General features: G+C 41.6%; 19 non-coding genes across 19 annotated transcripts; all 19 read left to right on the top strand.

Annotated features, from left to right (window-relative positions):
• The first annotated feature begins 389 nt into the window (after positions 1 to 389).
• Positions 390 to 462, top strand: TRNAR-ACG (transfer RNA arginine (anticodon ACG)). Its single transcript has one exon. It is a non-coding gene; the product is annotated as a tRNA-Arg (tRNA).
• An 8-nt stretch (positions 463 to 470) lies between these two features.
• Positions 471 to 542, top strand: TRNAH-GUG (transfer RNA histidin (anticodon GUG)). The gene has a single exon. It is a non-coding gene; the product is annotated as a tRNA-His (tRNA).
• Positions 543 to 1,962: 1,420 nt separating this feature from the next.
• On the top strand, positions 1,963 to 2,035 carry TRNAR-ACG (transfer RNA arginine (anticodon ACG)). The gene has a single exon. It is a non-coding gene; the product is annotated as a tRNA-Arg (tRNA).
• An 8-nt stretch (positions 2,036 to 2,043) lies between these two features.
• On the top strand, positions 2,044 to 2,115 carry TRNAH-GUG (transfer RNA histidin (anticodon GUG)). Its single transcript has one exon. It is a non-coding gene; the product is annotated as a tRNA-His (tRNA).
• A 1,500-nt stretch (positions 2,116 to 3,615) lies between these two features.
• TRNAR-ACG (transfer RNA arginine (anticodon ACG)) lies at positions 3,616 to 3,688 on the top strand. Its single transcript has one exon. It is a non-coding gene; the product is annotated as a tRNA-Arg (tRNA).
• Positions 3,689 to 3,696: 8 nt separating this feature from the next.
• TRNAH-GUG (transfer RNA histidin (anticodon GUG)) lies at positions 3,697 to 3,768 on the top strand. Its single transcript has one exon. It is a non-coding gene; the product is annotated as a tRNA-His (tRNA).
• Positions 3,769 to 5,188: 1,420 nt separating this feature from the next.
• On the top strand, positions 5,189 to 5,261 carry TRNAR-ACG (transfer RNA arginine (anticodon ACG)). Its single transcript has one exon. It is a non-coding gene; the product is annotated as a tRNA-Arg (tRNA).
• An 8-nt stretch (positions 5,262 to 5,269) lies between these two features.
• On the top strand, positions 5,270 to 5,341 carry TRNAH-GUG (transfer RNA histidin (anticodon GUG)). The gene has a single exon. It is a non-coding gene; the product is annotated as a tRNA-His (tRNA).
• Positions 5,342 to 6,871: 1,530 nt separating this feature from the next.
• On the top strand, positions 6,872 to 6,944 carry TRNAR-ACG (transfer RNA arginine (anticodon ACG)). The gene has a single exon. It is a non-coding gene; the product is annotated as a tRNA-Arg (tRNA).
• A 1,596-nt stretch (positions 6,945 to 8,540) lies between these two features.
• TRNAR-ACG (transfer RNA arginine (anticodon ACG)) lies at positions 8,541 to 8,613 on the top strand. Its single transcript has one exon. It is a non-coding gene; the product is annotated as a tRNA-Arg (tRNA).
• A 7,960-nt stretch (positions 8,614 to 16,573) lies between these two features.
• TRNAR-ACG (transfer RNA arginine (anticodon ACG)) lies at positions 16,574 to 16,646 on the top strand. The gene has a single exon. It is a non-coding gene; the product is annotated as a tRNA-Arg (tRNA).
• An 8-nt stretch (positions 16,647 to 16,654) lies between these two features.
• Positions 16,655 to 16,726, top strand: TRNAH-GUG (transfer RNA histidin (anticodon GUG)). Its single transcript has one exon. It is a non-coding gene; the product is annotated as a tRNA-His (tRNA).
• A 1,526-nt stretch (positions 16,727 to 18,252) lies between these two features.
• TRNAR-ACG (transfer RNA arginine (anticodon ACG)) lies at positions 18,253 to 18,325 on the top strand. The gene has a single exon. It is a non-coding gene; the product is annotated as a tRNA-Arg (tRNA).
• An 8-nt stretch (positions 18,326 to 18,333) lies between these two features.
• Positions 18,334 to 18,405, top strand: TRNAH-GUG (transfer RNA histidin (anticodon GUG)). Its single transcript has one exon. It is a non-coding gene; the product is annotated as a tRNA-His (tRNA).
• Positions 18,406 to 19,503: 1,098 nt separating this feature from the next.
• Positions 19,504 to 19,576, top strand: TRNAR-ACG (transfer RNA arginine (anticodon ACG)). The gene has a single exon. It is a non-coding gene; the product is annotated as a tRNA-Arg (tRNA).
• Positions 19,577 to 20,411: 835 nt separating this feature from the next.
• Positions 20,412 to 20,484, top strand: TRNAR-ACG (transfer RNA arginine (anticodon ACG)). Its single transcript has one exon. It is a non-coding gene; the product is annotated as a tRNA-Arg (tRNA).
• An 8-nt stretch (positions 20,485 to 20,492) lies between these two features.
• Positions 20,493 to 20,564, top strand: TRNAH-GUG (transfer RNA histidin (anticodon GUG)). The gene has a single exon. It is a non-coding gene; the product is annotated as a tRNA-His (tRNA).
• Positions 20,565 to 22,098: 1,534 nt separating this feature from the next.
• Positions 22,099 to 22,171, top strand: TRNAR-ACG (transfer RNA arginine (anticodon ACG)). The gene has a single exon. It is a non-coding gene; the product is annotated as a tRNA-Arg (tRNA).
• An 8-nt stretch (positions 22,172 to 22,179) lies between these two features.
• TRNAH-GUG (transfer RNA histidin (anticodon GUG)) lies at positions 22,180 to 22,251 on the top strand. Its single transcript has one exon. It is a non-coding gene; the product is annotated as a tRNA-His (tRNA).
• Positions 22,252 to 23,220: the final 969 nt, after the last annotated feature.

Below are 23,220 nucleotides of genomic sequence, written 5' to 3'. Positions count from 1 at the left end.
CATCATCTTTATTATTTTTCTTTCCTTTTGACAACTTTTGTCTGCCAAGTAGTGATTTTGCTGGTTACTCTCAAGATAGTAATATTAGGTAAAAGGAAACTTTACATATAACTTGTAAATTGTTTCTTTTGCATGATTTCTTTTTCTATCTGCCAACTAGTGAATTTGCTTTCTCGAAAAATGTGAGAAAAATTGAAACATCGCACATGAATGCAGGAAGATAGAAATTGTTCATTCTAAAACATGAATTTCAGATTGAACAAAAATATTTTGTTTCAGATTCTGAGTGGATTGGCAAGAAAAGAAAGACTTATGTGGCGATGACAGCCTATTGCAGGTTTTACTTTGCTTTAGCATGATGGTGCATGAAAAAGAAAACATCAACGTAAGGGCCAGTGGCGCAATGGATAACGCGTCTGACTACGGATCAGAAGATTGTAGGTTCGACTCCTACCTGGCTCGAGAATGTTGCCGTGATCGTATAGTGGTTAGTACTCTGCGTTGTGGCCGCAGCAACCCCGGTTCGAATCCGGGTCACGGCATCTTATAGATTCTGCACAAAGCTTTAAATAAGCTGATTTTTGAAATTTTGCAATCAGTAAATAGGCAGCAAACTTCATCTTCTTCATCAATTCTTCTCTATGCATGCGATGGTTAATATTCAGTGATTCTACCTCCTCACAAAACTTAAGACAAACAGGAACTTCACAAATGACCATAACATTTATACAGAAATGTTTAGCCTCTCTTACAAGATATTCTTTTAAAGCAAAAACAATAGTAATTAGCAAGTGTGGCACTTCATCATCAAGTGTCATTTAACTCAATGCAAAAAGCAGTGGCCACAGTTCTGTATTTTCCACGCAGATTTGCTGCAGTTTTAAATACACAGCATGTCACTTCTTTGTGCAGATTCTGCAGCGGTTTGGCACCTGCTCCATGACAGGTGTCAAACCGCAGGGGAGAACCACAGGCTAATCCACAGATAAACCACATGTCTGTTGACAATGTTGACAAGTGGATTTAGACAAATCCATGCGGAAAATTCCACAGCAGAATTGGCAACATGAGCACACACCCTAAGCGTCTTTCTCTGCCTCTCTTGCCAACAGTAATTAGCAAGTTTGACACTTCATCATGCATTCGTGTACTCAGCAATGCTAGTTAGTCGACTGAGTAACAGGTGTCTCTCAGGCATCTTTCTCTCCCCCTCTCTCTCACCCTCTTCAAGGGTGGTGCACAAGTCTCTAACTCTATCTTTGAGGGTGGTGAACAAGTCTCACAATTTCCTTCTCACCCTCTGTGCAGGTGGTGCTCAACTCTCTCTCTCTCTCTCTCTCTCTCTCTCCTAACAGGTTGTGCTTCATCGTCTTACTCTGGCACTCTCTCTCACCCTCTTCGAGGGTGGTGTGCAAGTCTCTACCTCTATCTTCGAGGGTGGCGAACAAGCCTCGCTATTTCTTTCTCACCCTCTTTGCAGGTGGTGCTTAGCTCTCACACTCTCATCACCCACTCTAAGCGCAATCGATCAACTCTTTTCAGCGGTCGATCATCACTAATCTACAATAAAATTCATCATCTTTATTATTTTTCTTTCCTTTTGACAACTTTTGTCTGCCAAGTAGTGATTTTGCTGGTTACTCTCAAGATAGTAATATTAGGTAAAAGGAAACTTTACATATAACTTGTAAATTGTTTCTTTTGCATGATTTCTTTTTCTATCTGCCAACTAGTGAATTTGCTTTCTCGAAAAATGTGAGAAAAATTGAAACATCGCACATGAATGCAGGAAGATAGAAATTGTTCATTCTAAAACATGAATTTCAGATTGAACAAAAATATTTTGTTTCAGATTCTGAGTGGATTGGCAAGAAAAGAAAGACTTATGTGGCGATGACAGCCTATTGCAGGTTTTACTTTGCTTTAGCATGATGGTGCATGAAAAAGAAAACATCAACGTAAGGGCCAGTGGCGCAATGGATAACACGTCTGACTACGGATCAGAAGATTGTAGGTTCGACTCCTACCTGGCTCGAGAATGTTGCCGTGATCGTATAGTGGTTAGTACTCTGCGTTGTGGCCGCAGCAACCCCGGTTCGAATCCGGGTCACGGCATCTTATAGATTCTGCACAAAGCTTTAAATAAGCTGATTTTTGAAATTTTGCAATCAGTAAATAGGCAGCAAACTTCATCTTCTTCATCAATTCTTCTCTATGCATGCGATGGTTAATATTCAGTGATTCTACCTCCTCACAAAACTTAAGACAAACAGGAACTTCACAAATGACCATAACATTTATACAGAAATGTTTAGCCTCTCTTACAAGATATTCTTTAAAAGATATTCTTTTAAAGCAAAAACAATAGTAATTAGCAAGTGTGGCACTTCATCATCAAGTGTCATTTAACTCAATGCAAAAAGCAGTGGCCACAGTTCTGTATTTTCCACGCAGATTTGCTGCAGTTTTAAATACACAGCATGTCACTTCTTTGTGCAGATTCTGCAGCGGTTTGGCACCTGCTCCATGACAGGTGTCAAACCGCAGGGGAGAACCACAGGCTAATCCACAGATAAACCACATGTCTGTTGACAATGTTGACAAGTGGATTTAGACAAATCCATGCGGAAAATTCCACAGCAGAATTGGCAACATGAGCACACACCCTAAGCGTCTTTCTCTGCCTCTCTTGCCAACAGTAATTAGCAAGTTTGACACTTCATCATGCATTCGTGTACTCAGCAATGCTAGTTAGTCGACTGAGTAACAGGTGTCTCTCAGGCATCTTTCTCTCCCCCTCTCTCTCACCCTCTTCAAGGGTGGTGCACAAGTCTCTAACTCTATCTTTGAGGGTGGTGAACAAGTCTCACAATTTCCTTCTCACCCTCTGTGCAGGTGGTGCTCAACTCTCTCTCTCTCTCTCTCTCTCTCTCTCTCTCTCTCTCTCTCTCTCTCTCTCTCTCTCTCTCTCTCTCTCTCTCTCTCTCTCTCTCTCTCTCTCTCAACAGGTTGTGCTTCATCGTCTTACTCTGGCACTCTCTCTCACCCTCTTCGAGGGTGGTGTGCAAGTCTCTACCTCTATCTTCGAGGGTGGCGAACAAGCCTCGCTATTTCTTTCTCACCCTCTTTGCAGGTGGTGCTTAGCTCTCACACTCTCATCACCCACTCTAAGCGCAATCGATCAACTCTTTTCAGCGGTCGATCATCACTAATCTACAATAAAATTCATCATCTTTATTATTTTTCTTTCCTTTTGACAACTTTTGTCTGCCAAGTAGTGATTTTGCTGGTTACTCTCAAGATAGTAATATTAGGTAAAAGGAAACTTTACATATAACTTGTAAATTGTTTCTTTTGCATGATTTCTTTTTCTATCTGCCAACTAGTGAATTTGCTTTCTCGAAAAATGTGAGAAAAATTGAAACATCGCACATGAATGCAGGAAGATAGAAATTGTTCATTCTAAAACATGAATTTCAGATTGAACAAAAATATTTTGTTTCAGATTCTGAGTGGATTGGCAAGAAAAGAAAGACTTATGTGGCGATGACAGCCTATTGCAGGTTTTACTTTGCTTTAGCATGATGGTGCATGAAAAAGAAAACATCAACGTAAGGGCCAGTGGCGCAATGGATAACGCGTCTGACTACGGATCAGAAGATTGTAGGTTCGACTCCTACCTGGCTCGAGAATGTTGCCGTGATCGTATAGTGGTTAGTACTCTGCGTTGTGGCCGCAGCAACCCCGGTTCGAATCCGGGTCACGGCATCTTATAGATTCTGCACAAAGCTTTAAATAAGCTGATTTTTGAAATTTTGCAATCAGTAAATAGGCAGCAAACTTCATCTTCTTCATCAATTCTTCTCTATGCATGCGATGGTTAATATTCAGTGATTCTACCTCCTCACAAAACTTAAGACAAACAGGAACTTCACAAATGACCATAACATTTATACAGAAATGTTTAGCCTCTCTTACAAGATATTCTTTTAAAGCAAAAACAATAGTAATTAGCAAGTGTGGCACTTCATCATCAAGTGTCATTTAACTCAATGCAAAAAGCAGTGGCCACAGTTCTGTATTTTCCACGCAGATTTGCTGCAGTTTTAAATACACAGCATGTCACTGCTTTGTGCAGATTCTGCAGCGGTTTGGCACCTGCTCCATGACAGGTGTCAAACCGCAGGGGAGAACCACAGGCTAATCCACAGATAAACCACATGTCTGTTGACAATGTTGACAAGTGAATTTAGACAAATCCATGCGGAAAATTCCACAGCAGAATTGGCAACATGAGCACACACCCTAAGCGTCTTTCTCTGCCTCTCTTGCCAACAGTAATTAGCAAGTTTGACACTTCATCATGCATTCGTGTACTCAGCAATGCTAGTTAGTCGACTGAGTAACAGGTGTCTCTCAGGCATCTTTCTCTCCCCCTCTCTCTCACCCTCTTCAAGGGTGGTGCACAAGTCTCTAACTCTATCTTTGAGGGTGGTGAACAAGTCTCACAATTTCCTTCTCACCCTCTGTGCAGGTGGTGCTCAACTCTCTCTCTCTCTCTCTCTCTCTCTCTCCTAACAGGTTGTGCTTCATCGTCTTACTCTGGCACTCTCTCTCACCCTCTTCGAGGGTGGTGTGCAAGTCTCTACCTCTATCTTCGAGGGTGGCGAACAAGCCTCGCTATTTCTTTCTCACCCTCTTTGCAGGTGGTGCTTAGCTCTCACACTCTCATCACCCACTCTAAGCGCAATCGATCAACTCTTTTCAGCGGTCGATCATCACTAATCTACAATAAAATTCATCATCTTTATTATTTTTCTTTCCTTTTGACAACTTTTGTCTGCCAAGTAGTGATTTTGCTGGTTACTCTCAAGATAGTAATATTAGGTAAAAGGAAACTTTACATATAACTTGTAAATTGTTTCTTTTGCATGATTTCTTTTTCTATCTGCCAACTAGTGAATTTGCTTTCTCGAAAAATGTGAGAAAAATTGAAACATCGCACATGAATGCAGGAAGATAGAAATTGTTCATTCTAAAACATGAATTTCAGATTGAACAAAAATATTTTGTTTCAGATTCTGAGTGGATTGGCAAGAAAAGAAAGACTTATGTGGCGATGACAGCCTATTGCAGGTTTTACTTTGCTTTAGCATGATGGTGCATGAAAAAGAAAACATCAACGTAAGGGCCAGTGGCGCAATGGATAACGCGTCTGACTACGGATCAGAAGATTGTAGGTTCGACTCCTACCTGGCTCGAGAATGTTGCCGTGATCGTATAGTGGTTAGTACTCTGCGTTGTGGCCGCAGCAACCCCGGTTCGAATCCGGGTCACGGCATCTTATAGATTCTGCACAAAGCTTTAACTAAGCTGATTTTTGAAATTTTGCAATCAGTAAATAGGCAGCAAACTTCATCTTCTTCATCAATTCTTCTCTATGCATGCGATGGTTAATATTCAGTGATTCTACCTCCTCACAAAACTTAAGACAAACAGGAACTTCACAAATGACCATAACATTTATACAGAAATGTTTAGCCTCTCTTACAAGATATTCTTTAAAAGATATTCTTTTAAAGCAAAAACAATAGTAATTAGCAAGTGTGGCACTTCATCATCAAGTGTCATTTAACTCAATGCAAAAAGCAGTGGCCACAGTTCTGTATTTTCCACGCAGATTTGCTGCAGTTTTAAATACACAGCATGTCACTTCTTTGTGCAGATTCTGCAGCGGTTTGGCACCTGCTCCATGACAGGTGTCAAACCGCAGGGGAGAACCACAGGCTAATCCACAGATAAACCACATGTCTGTTGACAATGTTGACAAGTGGATTTAGACAAATCCATGCGGAAAATTCCACAGCAGAATTGGCAACATGAGCACACACCCTAAGCGTCTTTCTCTGCCTCTCTTGCCAACAGTAATTAGCAAGTTTGACACTTCATCATGCATTCGTGTACTCAGCAATGCTAGTTAGTCGACTGAGTAACAGGTGTCTCTCAGGCATCTTTCTCTCCCCCTCTCTCTCACCCTCTTCAAGGGTGGTGCACAAGTCTCTAACTCTATCTTTGAGGGTGGTGAACAAGTCTCACAATTTCCTTCTCACCCTCTGTGCAGGTGGTGCTCAACTCTCTCTCTCTCTCTCTCTCTCTCTCTCTCTCTCTCTCTCTCTCTCTCTCTCTCTCTCTCTCTCTCTCTCTCTCTCTCTCTCTCTCTCTCTCTCTCTCTCTCTCTCTCTCTCTCTCTCTCTCTCTCTCCAGGTTGTGCTTCATCGTCTTACTCTGGCACTCTCTCTCACCCTCTTCGAGGGTGGTGTGCAAGTCTCTACCTCTATCTTCGAGGGTGGCGAACAAGCCTCGCTATTTCTTTCTCACCCTCTTTGCAGGTGGTGCTTAGCTCTCACACTCTCATCACCCACTCTAAGCGCAATCGATCAACTCTTTTCAGCGGTCGATCATCACTAATCTACAATAAAATTCATCATCTTTATTATTTTTCTTTCCTTTTGACAACTTTTGTCTGCCAAGTAGTGATTTTGCTGGTTACTCTCAAGATAGTAATATTAGGTAAAAGGAAACTTTACATATAACTTGTAAATTGTTTCTTTTGCATGATTTCTTTTTCTATCTGCCAACTAGTGAATTTGCTTTCTCGAAAAATGTGAGAAAAATTGAAACATCGCACATGAATGCAGGAAGATAGAAATTGTTCATTCTAAAACATGAATTTCAGATTGAACAAAAATATTTTGTTTCAGATTCTGAGTGGATTGGCAAGAAAAGAAAGACTTATGTGGCGATGACAGCCTATTGCAGGTTTTACTTTGCTTTAGCATGATGGTGCATGAAAAAGAAAACATCAACGTAAGGGCCAGTGGCGCAATGGATAACGCGTCTGACTACGGATCAGAAGATTGTAGGTTCGACTCCTACCTGGCTCGAGAATGTTGCCGTGATCGTATAGTGGTTAGTACTCTGCGTTGTGGCCGCAGCAACCCCGGTTCGAATCCGAGTCACGGCATCTTATAGATTCTGCACAAAGCTTTAAATAAGCTGATTTTTGAAATTTTGCAATCAGTAAATAGGCAGCAAACTTCATCTTCTTCATCAATTCTTCTCTATGCATGCGATGGTTAATATTCAGTGATTCTACCTCCTCACAAAACTTAAGACAAACAGGAACTTCACAAATGACCATAACATTTATACAGAAATGTTTAGCCTCTCTTACAAGATATTCTTTTAAAGCAAAAACAATAGTAATTAGCAAGTGTGGCACTTCATCATCAAGTGTCATTTAACTCAATGCAAAAAACAGTGCCCACAGTTCTGTATTTTCCACGCAGATTTGCTGCAGTTTTAAATACACAGCATGTCACTTCTTTGTGCAGATTCTGCAGCGGTTTGGCACCTGCTCCATGACAGGTGTCAAACCGCAGGGGAGAACCACAGGCTAATCCACAGATAAACCACATGTCTGTTGACAATGTTGACAAGTGGATTTAGACAAATCCATGCGGAAAATTCCACAGCAGAATTGGCAACATGAGCACACACCCTAAGCGTCTTTCTCTGCCTCTCTTGCCAACAGTAATTAGCAAGTTTGACACTTCATCATGCATTCGTGTACTCAGCAATGCTAGTTAGTCGACTGAGTAACAGGTGTCTCTCAGGCATCTTTCTCTCCCCCTCTCTCTCACCCTCTTCAAGGGTGGTGCACAAGTCTCTAACTCTATCTTTGAGGGTGGTGAACAAGTCTCACAATTTCCTTCTCACACTCTGTGCAGGTGGTGCTCAACTCTCTCTCTCTCTCTCTCTCTCTCTCTCTCTCTCTCTCTCTCTCTCTCTCTCTCTCTCTCTCTCTCTCTCTCTCTCTCTCTCTCTCTCTCTCTCTCTCTCTCTCTCTCTCTCTCTCTCTCTCTCCTAACAGGTTGTGCTTCATCGTCTTACTCTGGCACTCTCTCTCACCCTCTTCGAGGGTGGTGTGCAAGTCTCTACCTCTATCTTCGAGGGTGGCGAACAAGCCTCGCTATTTCTTTCTCACCCTCTTTGCAGGTGGTGCTTAGCTCTCACACTCTCATCACCCACTCTAAGCGCAATCGATCAACTCTTTTCAGCGGTCGATCATCACTAATCTACAATAAAATTCATCATCTTTATTATTTTTCTTTCCTTTTGACAACTTTTGTCGGCCAAGTAGTGATTTTGCTGGTTACTCTCAAGATAGTAATATTAGGTAAAAGGAAACTTTACATATAACTTGTAAATTGTTTCTTTTGCATGATTTCTTTTTCTATCTGCCAACTAGTGAATTTGCTTTCTCGAAAAATGTGAGAAAAATTGAAACATCGCACATGAATGCAGGAAGATAGAAATTGTTCATTCTAAAACATGAATTTCAGATTGAACAAAAATATTTTGTTTCAGATTCTGAGTGGATTGGCAAGAAAAGAAAGACTTATGTGGCGATGACAGCCTATTGCAGGTTTTACTTTGCTTTAGCATGATGGTGCATGAAAAAGAAAACATCAACGTAAGGGCCAGTGGCGCAATGGATAACGCGTCTGACTACGGATCAGAAGATTGTAGGTTCGACTCCTACCTGGCTCGAGAATGTTGCTGTGATCGTATAGTGGTTAGTACTCTGCGTTGTGGCCGCAGCAACCCCGGGTCACGGCATCTTATAGATTCTGCACAAAGCTTTAAATAAGCTGATTTTTGAAATTTTGCAATCAGTAAATAGGCAGCAAACTTCATCTTCTTCATCAATTCTTCTCTATGCATGCGATGGTTAATATTCAGTGATTCTACCTCCTCACAAAACTTAAGACAAACAGGAACTTCACAAATGACCATAACATTTATACAGAAATGTTTAGCCTCTCTTACAAGATATTCTTTTAAAGCAAAAACAATAGTAATTAGCAAGTGTGGCACTTCATCATCAAGTGTCATTTAACTCAATGCAAAAAGCAGTGGCCACAGTTCAGTATTTTCCACGCAGATTTGCTGCAGTTTTAAATACACAGCATGTCACTTCTTTGTGCAGATTCTGCAGCGGTTTGGCACCTGCTCCATGACAGGTGTCAAACCGCAGGGGAGAACCACAGGCTAATCCACAGATAAACCACATGTCTGTTGACAATGTTGACAAGTGGATTTAGACAAATCCATGCGGAAAATTCCACAGCAGAATTGGCAACATGAGCACACACCCTAAGCGTCTTTCTCTGCCTCTCTTGCCAACAGTAATTAGCAAGTTTGACACTTCATCATGCATTCGTGTACTCAGCAATGCTAGTTAGTCGACTGAGTAACAGGTGTCTCTCAGGCATCTTTCTCTCCCCCTCTCTCTCACCCTCTTCAAGGGTGGTGCACAAGTCTCTAACTCTATCTTTGAGGGTGGTGAACAAGTCTCACAATTTCCTTCTCACCCTCTGTGCAGGTGGTGCTCAACTCTCTCTCTCTCTCTCTCTCTCTCTCTCTCTCTCTCTCTCTCTCTCTCTCTCTCTCTCTCTCTCTCTCTCTCTCTCTCTCTCTCTCTCTCTCTCTCTCTCTCTCTCTCTCTCTCTCTCTCTTTCTCTCTCTCTCTCTCTCTTCATCGTCTTACTCTGGCACTCTCTCTCACCCTCTTCGAGGGTGGTGTGCAAGTCTCTACCTCTATCTTAGAGGGTGGCGAACAAGCCTCGCTATTTCTTTCTCACCCTCTTTGCAGGTGGTGCTTAGCTCTCACCCACTCTAAGAGCAATCGATCAACTCTTTTCAGCGGTCGATCATCACTAATCTACAATAAAATTCATCACCTTTATTATTTTTCTTTCCTTTTGACAACCTTTGTCTGCCAAGTAGTGATTTTGCTGGTTACTCTCAAGATAGTAATATTAGGTAAAAGGAAACTTTACATATAACTTGTAAATTGTTTCTTTTGCATGATTTCTTTTTCTATCTGCCAACTAGTGAATTTGCTTTCTCGAAAAATGTGAGAAAAATTGAAACATCGCACATGAATGCAGGAAGATAGAAATTGTTCATTCTAAAACATGAATTTCAGATTGAACAAAAATATTTTGTTTCAGATTCTGAGTGGATTGGCAAGAAAAGAAAGACTTATGTGGCGATGACAGCCTATTGCAGGTTTTACTTTGCTTTAGCAAGATGGTGCATGAAAAAGAAAACATCAACATAAGGGCCAGTGGTGCAATGGATAACGCGTCTGACTACGGATCAGAAGATTGTAGGTTCGACTCCTACCTGGCTGGATAATGTTGCCGTGATCATATAGTGGTTAGTACTCTGCGTTGTGGCCGCAGCAACCCTAGTTCGAAACCGGCTCACGGTATCTTATAGATTCTGCACAAACCTTTAAATAAGCTGATTTTTGAAATTTTGCAATCAGTAAATAGGCAGCAAACTTCATCTTCTTCATCAATTCTTCTCTATGCATGCGATGGTTAATATTCAGTGATTCTACCTCCTCACAAAACTTAAGACAAACAGGAAATGACCATAACATTTATACAGAAATGTTTAGCCTCTCTTACAAGATATTCTTTTAAAGCAAAAACAATAGTAATTAGCAAGTGTGGCACTTCATCATCAAGTGTCATTTAACTCAATGCAAAAAACAGTGCCCACAGTTCTGTATTTTCCACGCAGATTTGCTGCAGTTTTAAATACACAGCATGTCACTTCTTTGTGCAGATTCTGCAGCGGTTTGGCACCTGCTCCATGACAGGTGTCAAACCGCAGGGGAGAACCACAGGCTAATCCACAGATAAACCACATGTCTGTTGATAATGTTGACAAGTGGATTTAGACAAATCCATGCGGAAAATTCCACAGCAGAATTGGCAACATGAGCACACACCCTAAGCGTCTTTCTCTCCCTCTCTTGCCAACAGTAATTAGCAAGTTTGACACTTCATCATGCATTCGTGTACTCAGCAATGCTAGTTAGTCGACTGAGTAACAGGTGTCTCTCAGGCATCTTTCTCTCCCCCTCTCTCTCACCCTCTTCAAGGGTGGTGCACAAGTCTCTAACTCTATCTTTGAGGGTGGTGAACAAGTCTCACAATTTCCTTCTCACCCTCTGTGCAGGTGGTGCTCAACTCTCTCTCTCTCTCTATCTCTCTCTCTCTCTATCTCTCTCTCTCTTCATCGTCTTACTCTGGCACTCTCTCTCACCCTCTTCGAGGGTGGTGTGCAAGTCTCTACCTCTATCTTCGAGGGTGGCGAACAAGCCTCGCTATTTCTTTCTCACCCTCTTTGCAGGTGGTGCTTAGCTCTCACACTCTCATCACCCACTCTAAGCGCAATCGATCAACTCTTTTCAGCGGTCGATCATCACTAATCTACAATAAAATTCATCACCTTTATTATTTTTCTTTCCTTTTGACAACTTTTGTCTGCCAAGTAGTGATTTTGCTGGTTACTCTCAAGATAGTAATATTAGGTAAAAGGAAACTTTACATATAACTTGTAAATTGTTTCTTTTGCATGATTTCTTTTTCTATCTGCCAACTAGTGAATTTGCTTTCTCGAAAAATGTGAGAAAAATTGAAACATCGCACATGAATGCAGGAAGATAGAAATTGTTCATTCTAAAACATGAATTTCAGATTGAACAAAAATATTTTGTTTCAGATTCTGAGTGGATTGGCAAGAAAAGAAAGACTTATGTGGCGATGACAGCCTATTGCAGGTTTTACTTTGCTTTAGCATGATGGTGCATGAAAAAGAAAACATCAACGTAAGGGCCAGTGGTGCAATGGATAACGCGTCTGACTACGGATCAGAAGATTGTAGGTTCGACTCCTACCTGGCTGGAGAATGTTGCCGTGATCGTATAGTGGTTAGTTCTCTGCGTTGTGGCCGCAGCAACCCTAGTTCGAAACCGGGTCACGTTATCTTATAGATTCTGCACAAACCTTTAAATAAGCTGATTTTTGAAATTTTGCAATCAGTAAATAGGCAGCAAACTTCATCTTCTTCATCAATTCTTCTCTATGCATGCGATGGTTAATATTCAGTGATTCTACCTCCTCACAAAACTTAAGACAAACAGGAAATGACCATAACATTTATACAGAAATGTTTAGCCTCTCTTACAAGATATTCTTTTAAAGCAAAAACAATAGTAATTAGCAAGTGTGGCACTTCATCATCAAGTGTCATTTAACTCAATGCAAAAAACAGTGCCCACAGTTCTGTATTTTCCACGCAGATTTGCTGCAGTTTTAAATACACAGCATGTCACTTCTTTGTGCAGATTCTGCAGCGGTTTGGCACCTGCTCCATGACAGGTGTCAAACCGCAGGGGAGAACCACAGGCTAATCCACAGATAAACCACATGTCTGTTGACAATGTTGACAAGTGGATTTAGACAAATCCATGCGGAAAATTCCACAGCAGAATTGGCAACATGAGCACACACCCTAAGCGTCTTTCTCTCCCTCTCTTGCCAACAGTAATTAGCAAGTTTGACACTTCATCATGCATTCGTGTACTCAGCAATGCTAGTTAGTCGACTGAGTAACAGGTGTCTCTCAGGCATCTTTCTCTCCCCCTCTCTCTCACCCTCTTCAAGGGTGGTGCACAAGTCTCTAACTCTATCTTTGAGGGTGGTGAACAAGTCTCACAATTTCCTTCTCACCCTCTGTGCAGGTGGTGCTCAACTCTCTCTCTCTCTCTCTATCTCTCTATCTCTCTCTCTCTTCATCGTCTTACTCTGGCACTCTCTCTCACCCTCTTCGAGGGTGGTGTGCAAGTCTCTACCTCTATCTTCGAGGGTGGCGAACAAGCCTCGCTATTTCTTTCTCACCCTCTTTGCAGGTGGTGCTTAGCTCTCACACTCTCATCACCCACTCTAAGCGCAATCGATCAACTCTTTTCAGCGGTCGATCATCACTAATCTACAATAAAATTCATCACCTTTATTATTTTTCTTTCCTTTTGACAACTTTTGTCTGCCAAGTAGTGATTTTGCTGGTTACTCTCAAGATAGTAATATTAGGTAAAAGGAAACTTTACATATAACTTGTAAATTGTTTCTTTTGCATGATTTCTTTTTCTATCTGCCAACTAGTGAATTTGCTTTCTCGAAAAATGTGAGAAAAATTGAAACATCGCACATGAATGCAGGAAGATAGAAATTGTTCATTCTAAAACATGAATTTCAGATTGAACAAAAATATTTTGTTTCAGATTCTGAGTGGATTGGCAAGAAAAGAAAGACTTATGTGGCGATGACAGCCTATTGCAGGTTTTACTTTGCTTTAGCATGATGGTGCATGAAAAAGAAAACATCAACGTAAGGGCCAGTGGTGCAATGGATAACGCGTCTGACTACGGATCAGAAGATTGTAGGTTCGACTCCTACCTGGCTGGAGAATGTTGCCGTGATCGTATAGTGGTTAGTACTCTGCGTTGTGGCCGCAGCAACCCTAGTTCGAAACCGGGTCACGGTATCTTATAGATTCTGCACAAACCTTTAAATAAGCTGATTTTTGAAATTTTGCAATCAGTAAATAGGCAGCAAACTTCATCTTCTTCATCATTTCTTCTCTATGCATGCGATGGTTAATATTCAGTGATTCTACCTCCTCACAAAACTTAAGACAAACAGGAAATGACCATAACATTTATACAGAAATGTTTAGCCTCTCTTACAAGATATTCTTTTAAAGCAAAAACAATAGTAATTAGCAAGTGTGGCACTTCATCATCAAGTGTCATTTAACTCAATGCAAAAAACAGTGCCCACAGTTCTGTATTTTCCACGCAGATTTGCTGCAGTTTTAAATACACAGCATGTCACTTCTTTGTGCAGATTCTGCAGCGGTTTGGCACCTGCTCCATGACAGGTGTCAAACCGCAGGGGAGAACCACAGGCTAATCCACAGATAAACCACATGTCTGTTGACAATGTTGACAAGTGGATTTAGACAAATCCATGCGGAAAATTCCACAGCAGAATTGGCAACATGAGCACACACCCTAAGCGTCTTTCTCTCCCTCTCTTGCCAACAGTAATTAGCAAGTTTGACACTTCATCATGCATTCGTGTACTCAGCAATGCTAGTTAGTCGACTGAGTAACAGGTGTCTCTCAGGCATCTTTCTCTCCCCCTCTCTCTCACCCTCTTCAAGGGTGGTGCACAAGTCTCTAACTCTATCTTTGAGGGTGGTGAACAAGTCTCACAATTTCCTTCTCACCCTCTGTGCAGGTGGTGCTCAACTCTCTCTCTCTCTCTATCTCTCTATCTCTCTATCTCTCTCTCTCTTCATCGTCTTACTCTGGCACTCTCTCTCACCCTCTTCGAGGGTGGTGTGCAAGTCTCTACCTCTATCTTCGAGGGTGGCGAACAAGCCTCGCTATTTCTTTCTCACCCTCTTTGCAGGTGGTGCTTAGCTCTCACACTCTCATCACCCACTCTAAGCGCAATCGATCAACTCTTTTCAGCGGTCGATCATCACTAATCTACAATAAAATTCATCATCTTTATTATTTTTCTTTCCTTTTGACAACTTTTGTCTGCCAAGTAGTGATTTTGCTGGTTACTCTCAAGATAGTAATATTAGGTAAAAGGAAACTTTACATATAACTTGTAAATTGTTTCTTTTGCATGATTTCTTTTTCTATCTGCCAACTAGTGAATTTGCTTTCTCGAAAAATGTGAGAAAAATTGAAACATCGCACATGAATGCAGGAAGATAGAAATTGTTCATTCTAAAACATGAATTTCAGATTGAACAAAAATATTTTGTTTCAGATTCTGAGTGGATTGGCAAGAAAAGAAAGACTTATGTGGCGATGACAGCCTATTGCAGGTTTTACTTTGCTTTAGCATGATGGTGCATGAAAAAGAAGACATCAACGTAAGGGCCAGTGGCGCAACGGATAATGCGTCTGACTACGGATCAGAAGATTGAAGGTTTGACTCCTACCTGGCTCGAGAATGTTGCCGTGATCGTATAGTGGTTAGTACTCTGCGTTGTGGCCGCAGCAACCCCGTTTCGAATCCGGGTCACGGCATTTTATAGATTCTGCACAAAGCTTTAAATAAGCTGATTTTTGAAATTTTGCAATCAGTAAATAGGCAGCAAACTTCATCTTCTTCATCAATTCTTCTCTATGCATGCGATGGTTAATATTCAGTGATTCTACCTCCTCACAAAACTTAAGACAAACAGGAACTTCACAAATGACCATAACATTTATACAGAAATGTTTAGCCTCTCTTACAAGATATTCTTTTAAAGCAAAAACAATAGTAATTAGCAAGTGTGGCACTTCATCATCAAGTGTCATTTAACTCAATGCAAAAAGCAGTGGCCACAGTTCAGTATTTTCCACGCAGATTTGCTGCAGTTTTAAATACACAGCATGTCACTTCTTTGTGCAGATTCTGCAGCGGTTTGGCACCTGCTCCATGACAGGTGTCAAACCGCAGGGGAGAACCACAGGCTAATCCACAGATAAACCACATGTCTGTTGACAATGTTGACAAGTGGATTTAGACAAATCCATGCGGAAAATTCCACAGCAGAATTGGCAACATGAGCACACACCCTAAGCGTCTTTCTCTGCCTCTCTTGCCAACAGTAATTAGCAAGTTTGACACTTCATCATGCATTCGTGTACTCAGCAATGCTAGTTAGTCGACTGAGTAACAGGTGTCTCTCAGGCATCTTTCTCTCCCCCTCTCTCTCACCCTCTTCAAGGGTGGTGCACAAGTCTCTAACTCTATCTTTGAGGGTGGTGAACAAGTCTCACAATTTCCTTCTCACACTCTGTGCAGGTGGTGCTCAACTCTCTCTCTCTCTCTCTCTCTCTCTCTCTCTCTCTCTCTCTCTCTCTCTCTCTCTCTCTCTCTCTCTCTCTCTCTCTCTCTCTCTCTCTCTCTCTCTCTCTCTCTCTCTCTCTCTCTCTCTCTCTCTCTCTCTCTCTCTCTCTCCTAACAGGTTGTGCTTCATCGTCTTACTCTGGCACTCTCTCTCACCCTCTTCGAGGGTGGTGTGCAAGTCTCTACCTCTATCTTCGAGGGTGGCGAACAAGCCTCGCTATTTCTTTCTCACCCTCTTTGCAGGTGGTGCTTAGCTCTCACACTCTCATCACCCACTCTAAGCGCAATCGATCGACTCTTTTCAGCGGTCGATCATCACTAATCTACAATAAAATTCATCATCTTTATTATTTTTCTTTCCTTTTGACAACTTTTGTCTGCCAAGTAGTGATTTTGCTGGTTACTCTCAAGATAGTAATATTAGGTAAAAGGAAACTTTACATATAACTTGTAAATTGTTTCTTTTGCATGATTTCTTTTTCTATCTGCCAACTAGTGAATTTGCTTTCTCGAAAAATGTGAGAAAAATTGAAACATCGCACATGAATGCAGGAAGATAGAAATTGTTCATTCTAAAACATGAATTTCAGATTGAACAAAAATATTTTGTTTCAGATTCTGAGTGGATTGGCAAGAAAAGAAAGACTTATGTGGCGATGACAGCCTATTGCAGGTTTTACTTTGCTTTAGCATGATGGTGCATGAAAAAGAAAACATCAAAGTAAGGGCCAGTGGCGCAATGGATAACGCGTCTGACTACGGATCAGAAGATTGTAGGTTCGACTCCTACCTGGCTCGAGAATGTTGCCGTGATCGTATAGTGGTTAGTACTCTGCGTTGTGGCCGCAGCAACCCCGGTTCGAATCCGGGTCACGGCATCTTATAGATTCTGCACAAAGCTTTAAATAAGCTGATTTTTGAAATTTTGCAATCAGTAAATAGGCAGCAAACTTCATCTTCTTCATCAATTCTTCTCTATGCATGCGATGGTTAATATTCAGTGATTCTACCTCCTCACAAAACTTAAGACAAACAGGAACTTCACAAATGACCATAACATTTATACAGAAATGTTTAGCCTCTCTTACAAGATATTCTTTTAAAGCAAAAACAATAGTAATTAGCAAGTGTGGCACTTCATCATCAAGTGTCATTTAACTCAATGCAAAAAGCAGTGGCCACAGTTCAGTATTTTCCACGCAGATTTGCTGCAGTTTTAAATACACAGCATGTCACTTCTTTGTGCAGATTCTGCAGCGGTTTGGCACCTGCTCCATGACAGGTGTCAAACCGCAGGGGAGAACCACAGGCTAATCCACAGATAAACCACATGTCTGTTGACAATGTTGACAAGTGGATTTAGACAAATCCATGCGGAAAATTCCACAGCAGAATTGGCAACATGAGCACACACCCTAAGCGTCTTTCTCTGCCTCTCTTGCCAACAGTAATTAGCAAGTTTGACACTTCATCATGCATTCGTGTACTCAGCAATGCTGGTTAGTCGACTGAGTAACAGGTGTCTCTCAGGCATCTCTCTCTCCCCCTCTCTCTCACCCTCTTCAAGGGTGGTGCACAAGTCTCTAACTCTATCTTTGAGGGTGGTGAACAAGTCTCACAATTTCCTTCTCACACTCTGTGCAGGTGGTGCTCAACTCTCTCTCTCTCTCTCTCTCTCTCTCTCTCTCTCTCTCTCTCTCTCTCTCTCTCTCTCTCTCTCTCTCTCTCTCTCTCTCTCTCTCTCTCTCTCTCTCTCTCTCTCTCTCTCTCTCTCTCTCTCTCTCTCTCTCCTAACAGGTTGTGCTTCATCGTCTTACTCTGGCACTCTCTCTCACCCTCTTCGAGGGTGGTGTGCAAGTCTCTACCTCTATCTTCGAGGGTGGCGAACAAGCCTCGCTATTTCTTTCTCACCCTCTTTGCAGGTGGTGCTTAGCTCTCACACTCTCATCACCCACTCTAAGCGCAATCGATCAACTCTTTTCAGCGGTCGATCATCACTAATCTACAATAAAATTCATCATCTTTATTATTTTTCTTTCCTTTTGACAACTTTTGTCTGCCAAGTAGTGATTTTGCTGGTTACTCTCAAGATAGTAATATTAGGTAAAAGGAAACTTTACATATAACTTGTAAATTGTTTCTTTTGCATGATTTCTTTTTCTATCTGCCAACTAGTGAATTTGCTTTCTCGAAAAATGTGAGAAAAATTGAAACATCGCACATGAATGCAGGAAGATAGAAATTGTTCATTCTAAAACATGAATTTCAGATTGAACAAAAATATTTTGTTTCAGATTCTGAGTGGATTGGCAAGAAAAGAAAGACTTATGTGGCGATGACAGCCTATTGCAGGTTTTACTTTGCTTTAGCATGATGGTGCATGAAAAAGAAAACATCAACGTAAGGGCCAGTGGCGCAATGGATAATGCGTCTGACTACGGATCAGAAGATTGTAGGTTCGACTCCTACCTGGCTCGAGAATGTTGCCGTGATCGTATAGTGGTTAGTACTCTGCGTTGTGGCCGCAGCAACCCCGGTTCGAATCCGGGTCACGGCATCTTATAGATTCTGCACAAAGCTTTAAATAAGCTGATTTTTGAAATTTTGCAATCAGTAAATAGGCAGCAAACTTCATCTTCTTCATCAATTCTTCTCTATGCATGCGATGGTTAATATTCAGTGATTCTACCTCCTCACAAAACTTAAGACAAACAGGAACTTCACAAATGACCATAACATTTATACAGAAATGTTTAGCCTCTCTTACAAGATATTCTTTTAAAGCAAAAACAATAGTAATTAGCAAGTGTGGCACTTCATCATCAAGTGTCATTTAACTCAATGCAAAAAGCAGTGGCCACAGTTCAGTATTTTCCACGCAGATTTGCTGCAGTTTTAAATACACAGCATGTCACTTCTTTGTGCAGATTCTGCAGCGGTTTGGCACCTGCTCCATGACAGGTGTCAAACCGCAGGGGAGAACCACAGGCTAATCCACAGATAAACCACATGTCTGTTGACAATGTTGACAAGTGGATTTAGACAAATCCATGCGGAAAATTCCACAGCAGAATTGGCAACATGAGCACACACCCTAAGCGTCTTTCTCTGCCTCTCTTGCCAACAGTAATTAGCAAGTTTGACACTCTCTTGCCAACAGTAATTAGCAAGTTTGACACTTCATCATGCATTCGTGTACTCAGCAATGCTAGTTAGTCGACTGAGTAACAGGTGTCTCTCAGGCATCTTTCTCTCCCCCTCTCTCACCCTCTTCAAGGGTGGTGCACAAGTCTCTAACTCTATCTTTGAGGGTGGTGAACAAGTCTCACAATTTCCTTCTCACCCTCTGTGCAGGTGGTGCTCAACTCTCTCTCTCGTCTTACTCTGGCACTCTCTGCATGATTTCTTTTTCTATCTGCCAACTAGTGAATTTGCTTTCTCGAAAAATGTGAGAAAAATTGAAACATCGCACATGAATGCAGGAAGATAGAAATTGTTCATTCTAAAACATGAATTTCAGATTGAACAAAAATATTTTGTTTCAGATTCTGAGTGGATTGGCAAGAAAAGAAAGACTTATGTGGCGATGACAGCCTATTGCAGGTTTTACTTTGCTTTAGCATGATGGTGCATGAAAAAGAAAACATCAACGTAAGGGCCAGTGGCGCAAGGGATAACGCGTCTGACTACGGATCAGAAGATTGTAGGTTCGACTCCTACCTGGCTCGAGAATGTTGCCGTGATCGTATAGTGTACTCAGCAATGCTGGTTAGTCGACTGAGTAACAGGTGTCTCTCAGGCATCTCTCTCTCCCCCTCTCTCTCACCCTCTTCAAGGGTGGTGCACAAGTCTCTAACTCTATCTTTGAGGGTGGTGAACAAGTCTCACAATTTCCTTCTCACACTCTGTGCAGGTGGTGCTCAACTCTCTCTCTCTCTCTCTCTCTCTCCTAACAGGTTGTGCTTCATCGTCTTACTCTGGCACTCTCTCTCACCCTCTTCGAGGGTGGTGTGCAAGTCTCTACCTCTATCTTCGAGGGTGGCGAACAAGCCTCGCTATTTCTTTCTCACCCTCTTTGCAGGTGGTGCTTAGCTCTCACACTCTCATCACCCACTCTAAGCGCAATCGATCGACTCTTTTCAGCGGTCGATCATCACTAATCTACAATAAAATTCATCATCTTTATTATTTTTCTTTCCTTTTGACAACTTTTGTCTGCCAAGTAGTGATTTTGCTGGTTACTCTCAAGATAGTAATATTAGGTAAAAGGAAACTTTACATATAACTTGTAAATTGTTTCTTTTGCATGATTTCTTTTTCTATCTGCCAACTAGTGAATTTGCTTTCTCGAAAAATGTGAGAAAAATTGAAACATCGCACATGAATGCAGGAAGATAGAAATTGTTCATTCTAAAACATGAATTTCAGATTGAACAAAAATATTTTGTTTCAGATTCTGAGTGGATTGGCAAGAAAAGAAAGACTTATGTGGCGATGACAGCCTATTGCAGGTTTTACTTTGCTTTAGCATGATGGTGCATGAAAAAGAAAACATCAACGTAAGGGCCAGTGGCGCAATGGATAATGCGTCTGACTACGGATCAGAAGATTGTAGGTTCGACTCCTACCTGGCTCGAGAATGTTGCCGTGATCGTATAGTGGTTAGTACTCTGCGTTGTGGCCGCAGCAACCCCGGTTCGAATCCGGGTCACGGCATCTTATAGATTCTGCACAAAGCTTTAAATAAGCTGATTTTTGAAATTTTGCAATCAGTAAATAGGCAGCAAACTTCATCTTCTTCATCAATTCTTCTCTATGCATGCGATGGTTAATATTCAGTGATTCTACCTCCTCACAAAACTTAAGACAAACAGGAACTTCACAAATGACCATAACATTTATACAGAAATGTTTAGCCTCTCTTACAAGATATTCTTTTAAAGCAAAAACAATAGTAATTAGCAAGTGTGGCACTTCATCATCAAGTGTCATTTAACTCAATGCAAAAAGCAGTGGCCACAGTTCAGTATTTTCCACGCAGATTTGCTGCAGTTTTAAATACACAGCATGTCACTTCTTTGTGCAGATTCTGCAGCGGTTTGGCACCTGCTCCATGACAGGTGTCAAACCGCAGGGGAGAACCACAGGCTAATCCACAGATAAACCACATGTCTGTTGACAATGTTGACAAGTGGATTTAGACAAATCCATGCGGAAAATTCCACAGCAGAATTGGCAACATGAGCACACACCCTAAGCGTCTTTCTCTGCCTCTCTTGCCAACAGTAATTAGCAAGTTTGACACTTCATCATGCATTCGTGTACTCAGCAATGCTAGTTAGTCGACTGAGTAACAGGTGTCTCTCAGGCATCTTTCTCTCCCCCTCTCTCTCACCCTCTTCAAGGGTGGTGCACAAGTCTCTAACTCTATCTTTGAGGGTGGTGAACAAGTCTCACAATTTCCTTCTCACACTCTGTGCAGGTGGTGCTCAACTCTCTCTCTCTCTCTCTCTCTCTCTCTCTCTCTCTCTCTCTCTCTCTCTCTCTCTCTCTCTCTCTCTCTCTCTCTCTCTCTCTCTCTCTCTCTCTCTCTCTCTCTCTCTCTCTCTCTCTCTCTCTCTCTCTCTCTCTCTCTCCTAACAGGTTGTGCTTCATCGTCTTACTCTGGCACTCTCTCTCACCCTCTTCGAGGGTGGTGTGCAAGTCTCTACCTCTATCTTCGAGGGTGGCGAACAAGCCTCGCTATTTCTTTCTCACCCTCTTTGCAGGTGGTGCTTAGCTCTCACACTCTCATCACCCACTCTAAGCGCAATCGATCAACTCTTTTCAGCGGTCGATCATCACTAATCTACAATAAAATTCATCATCTTTATTATTTTTCTTTCCTTTTGACAACTTTTGTCTGCCAAGTAGTGATTTTGCTGGTTACTCTCAAGATAGTAATATTAGGTAAAAGGAAACTTTACATATAACTTGTAAATTGTTTCTTTTGCATGATTTCTTTTTCTATCTGCCAACTAGTGAATTTGCTTTCTCGAAAAATGTGAGAAAAATTGAAACATCGCACATGAATGCAGGAAGATAGAAATTGTTCATTCTAAAACATGAATTTCAGATTGAACAAAAATATTTTGTTTCAGATTCTGAGTGGATTGGCAAGAAAAGAAAGACTTATGTGGCGATGACAGCCTATTGCAGGTTTTACTTTGCTTTAGCATGATGGTGCATGAAAAAGAAAACATCAACGTAAGGGCCAGTGGCGCAATGGATAACGCGTCTGACTACGGATCAGAAGATTGTAGGTTCGACTCCTACCTGGCTCGAGAATGTTGCCGTGATCGTATAGTGGTTAGTACTCTGCGTTGTGGCCGCAGCAACCCCGGTTCGAATCCGGGTCACGGCATCTTATAGATTCTGCACAAAGCTTTAAATAAGCTGATTTTTGAAATTTTGCAATCAGTAAATAGGCAGCAAACTTCATCTTCTTCATCAATTCTTCTCTATGCATGCGATGGTTAATATTCAGTGATTCTACCTCCTCACAAAACTTAAGACAAACAGGAACTTCACAAATGACCATAACATTTATACAGAAATGTTTAGCCTCTCTTACAAGATATTCTTTTAAAGCAAAAACAATAGTAATTAGCAAGTGTGGCACTTCATCATCAAGTGTCATTTAACTCAATGCAAAAAGCAGTGGCCACAGTTCAGTATTTTCCACGCAGATTTGCTGCAGTTTTAAATACACAGCATGTCACTTCTTTGTGCAGATTCTGCAGCGGTTTGGCACCTGCTCCATGACAGGTGTCAAACCGCAGGGGAGAACCACAGGCTAATCCACAGATAAACCACATGTCTGTTGACAATGTTGACAAGTGGATTTAGACAAATCCATGCGGAAAATTCCACAGCAGAATTGGCAACATGAGCACACACCCTAAGCGTCTTTCTCTGCCTCTCTTGCCAACAGTAATTAGCAAGTTTGACACTTCATCATGCATTCGTGTACTCAGCAATGCTGGTTAGTCGACTGAGTAACAGGTGTCTCTCAGGCATCTCTCTCTCCCCCTCTCTCTCACCCTCTTCAAGGGTGGTGCACAAGTCTCTAACTCTATCTTTGAGGGTGGTGAACAAGTCTCACAATTTCCTTCTCACACTCTGTGCAGGTGGTGCTCAACTCTCTCTCTCTCTCTCTCTCTCTCTCTCTCTCTCTCTCTCTCTCTCTCTCTCTCTCTCTCTCTCTCTCTCTCTCTCTCTCTCTCTCTCTCTCTCTCTCTCTCTCTCTCTCTCTCTCTCTCTCTCTCTCCTAACAGGTTGTGCTTCATCGTCTTACTCTGGCACTCTCTCTCACCCTCTTCGAGGGTGGTGT

Source organism: Dendrobates tinctorius, unplaced genomic scaffold (genome assembly GCF_039654945.1).
Source record: "Dendrobates tinctorius isolate UK_male_01 unplaced genomic scaffold, ASM3965494v1 ptg000616l, whole genome shotgun sequence".
Classification (NCBI taxonomy): Eukaryota; Metazoa; Chordata; class Amphibia; order Anura; family Dendrobatidae; genus Dendrobates; species Dendrobates tinctorius.
Note: the sequence above shows the minus strand (reverse complement) of the source record. Positions and strands in the feature narration are given on the sequence as shown.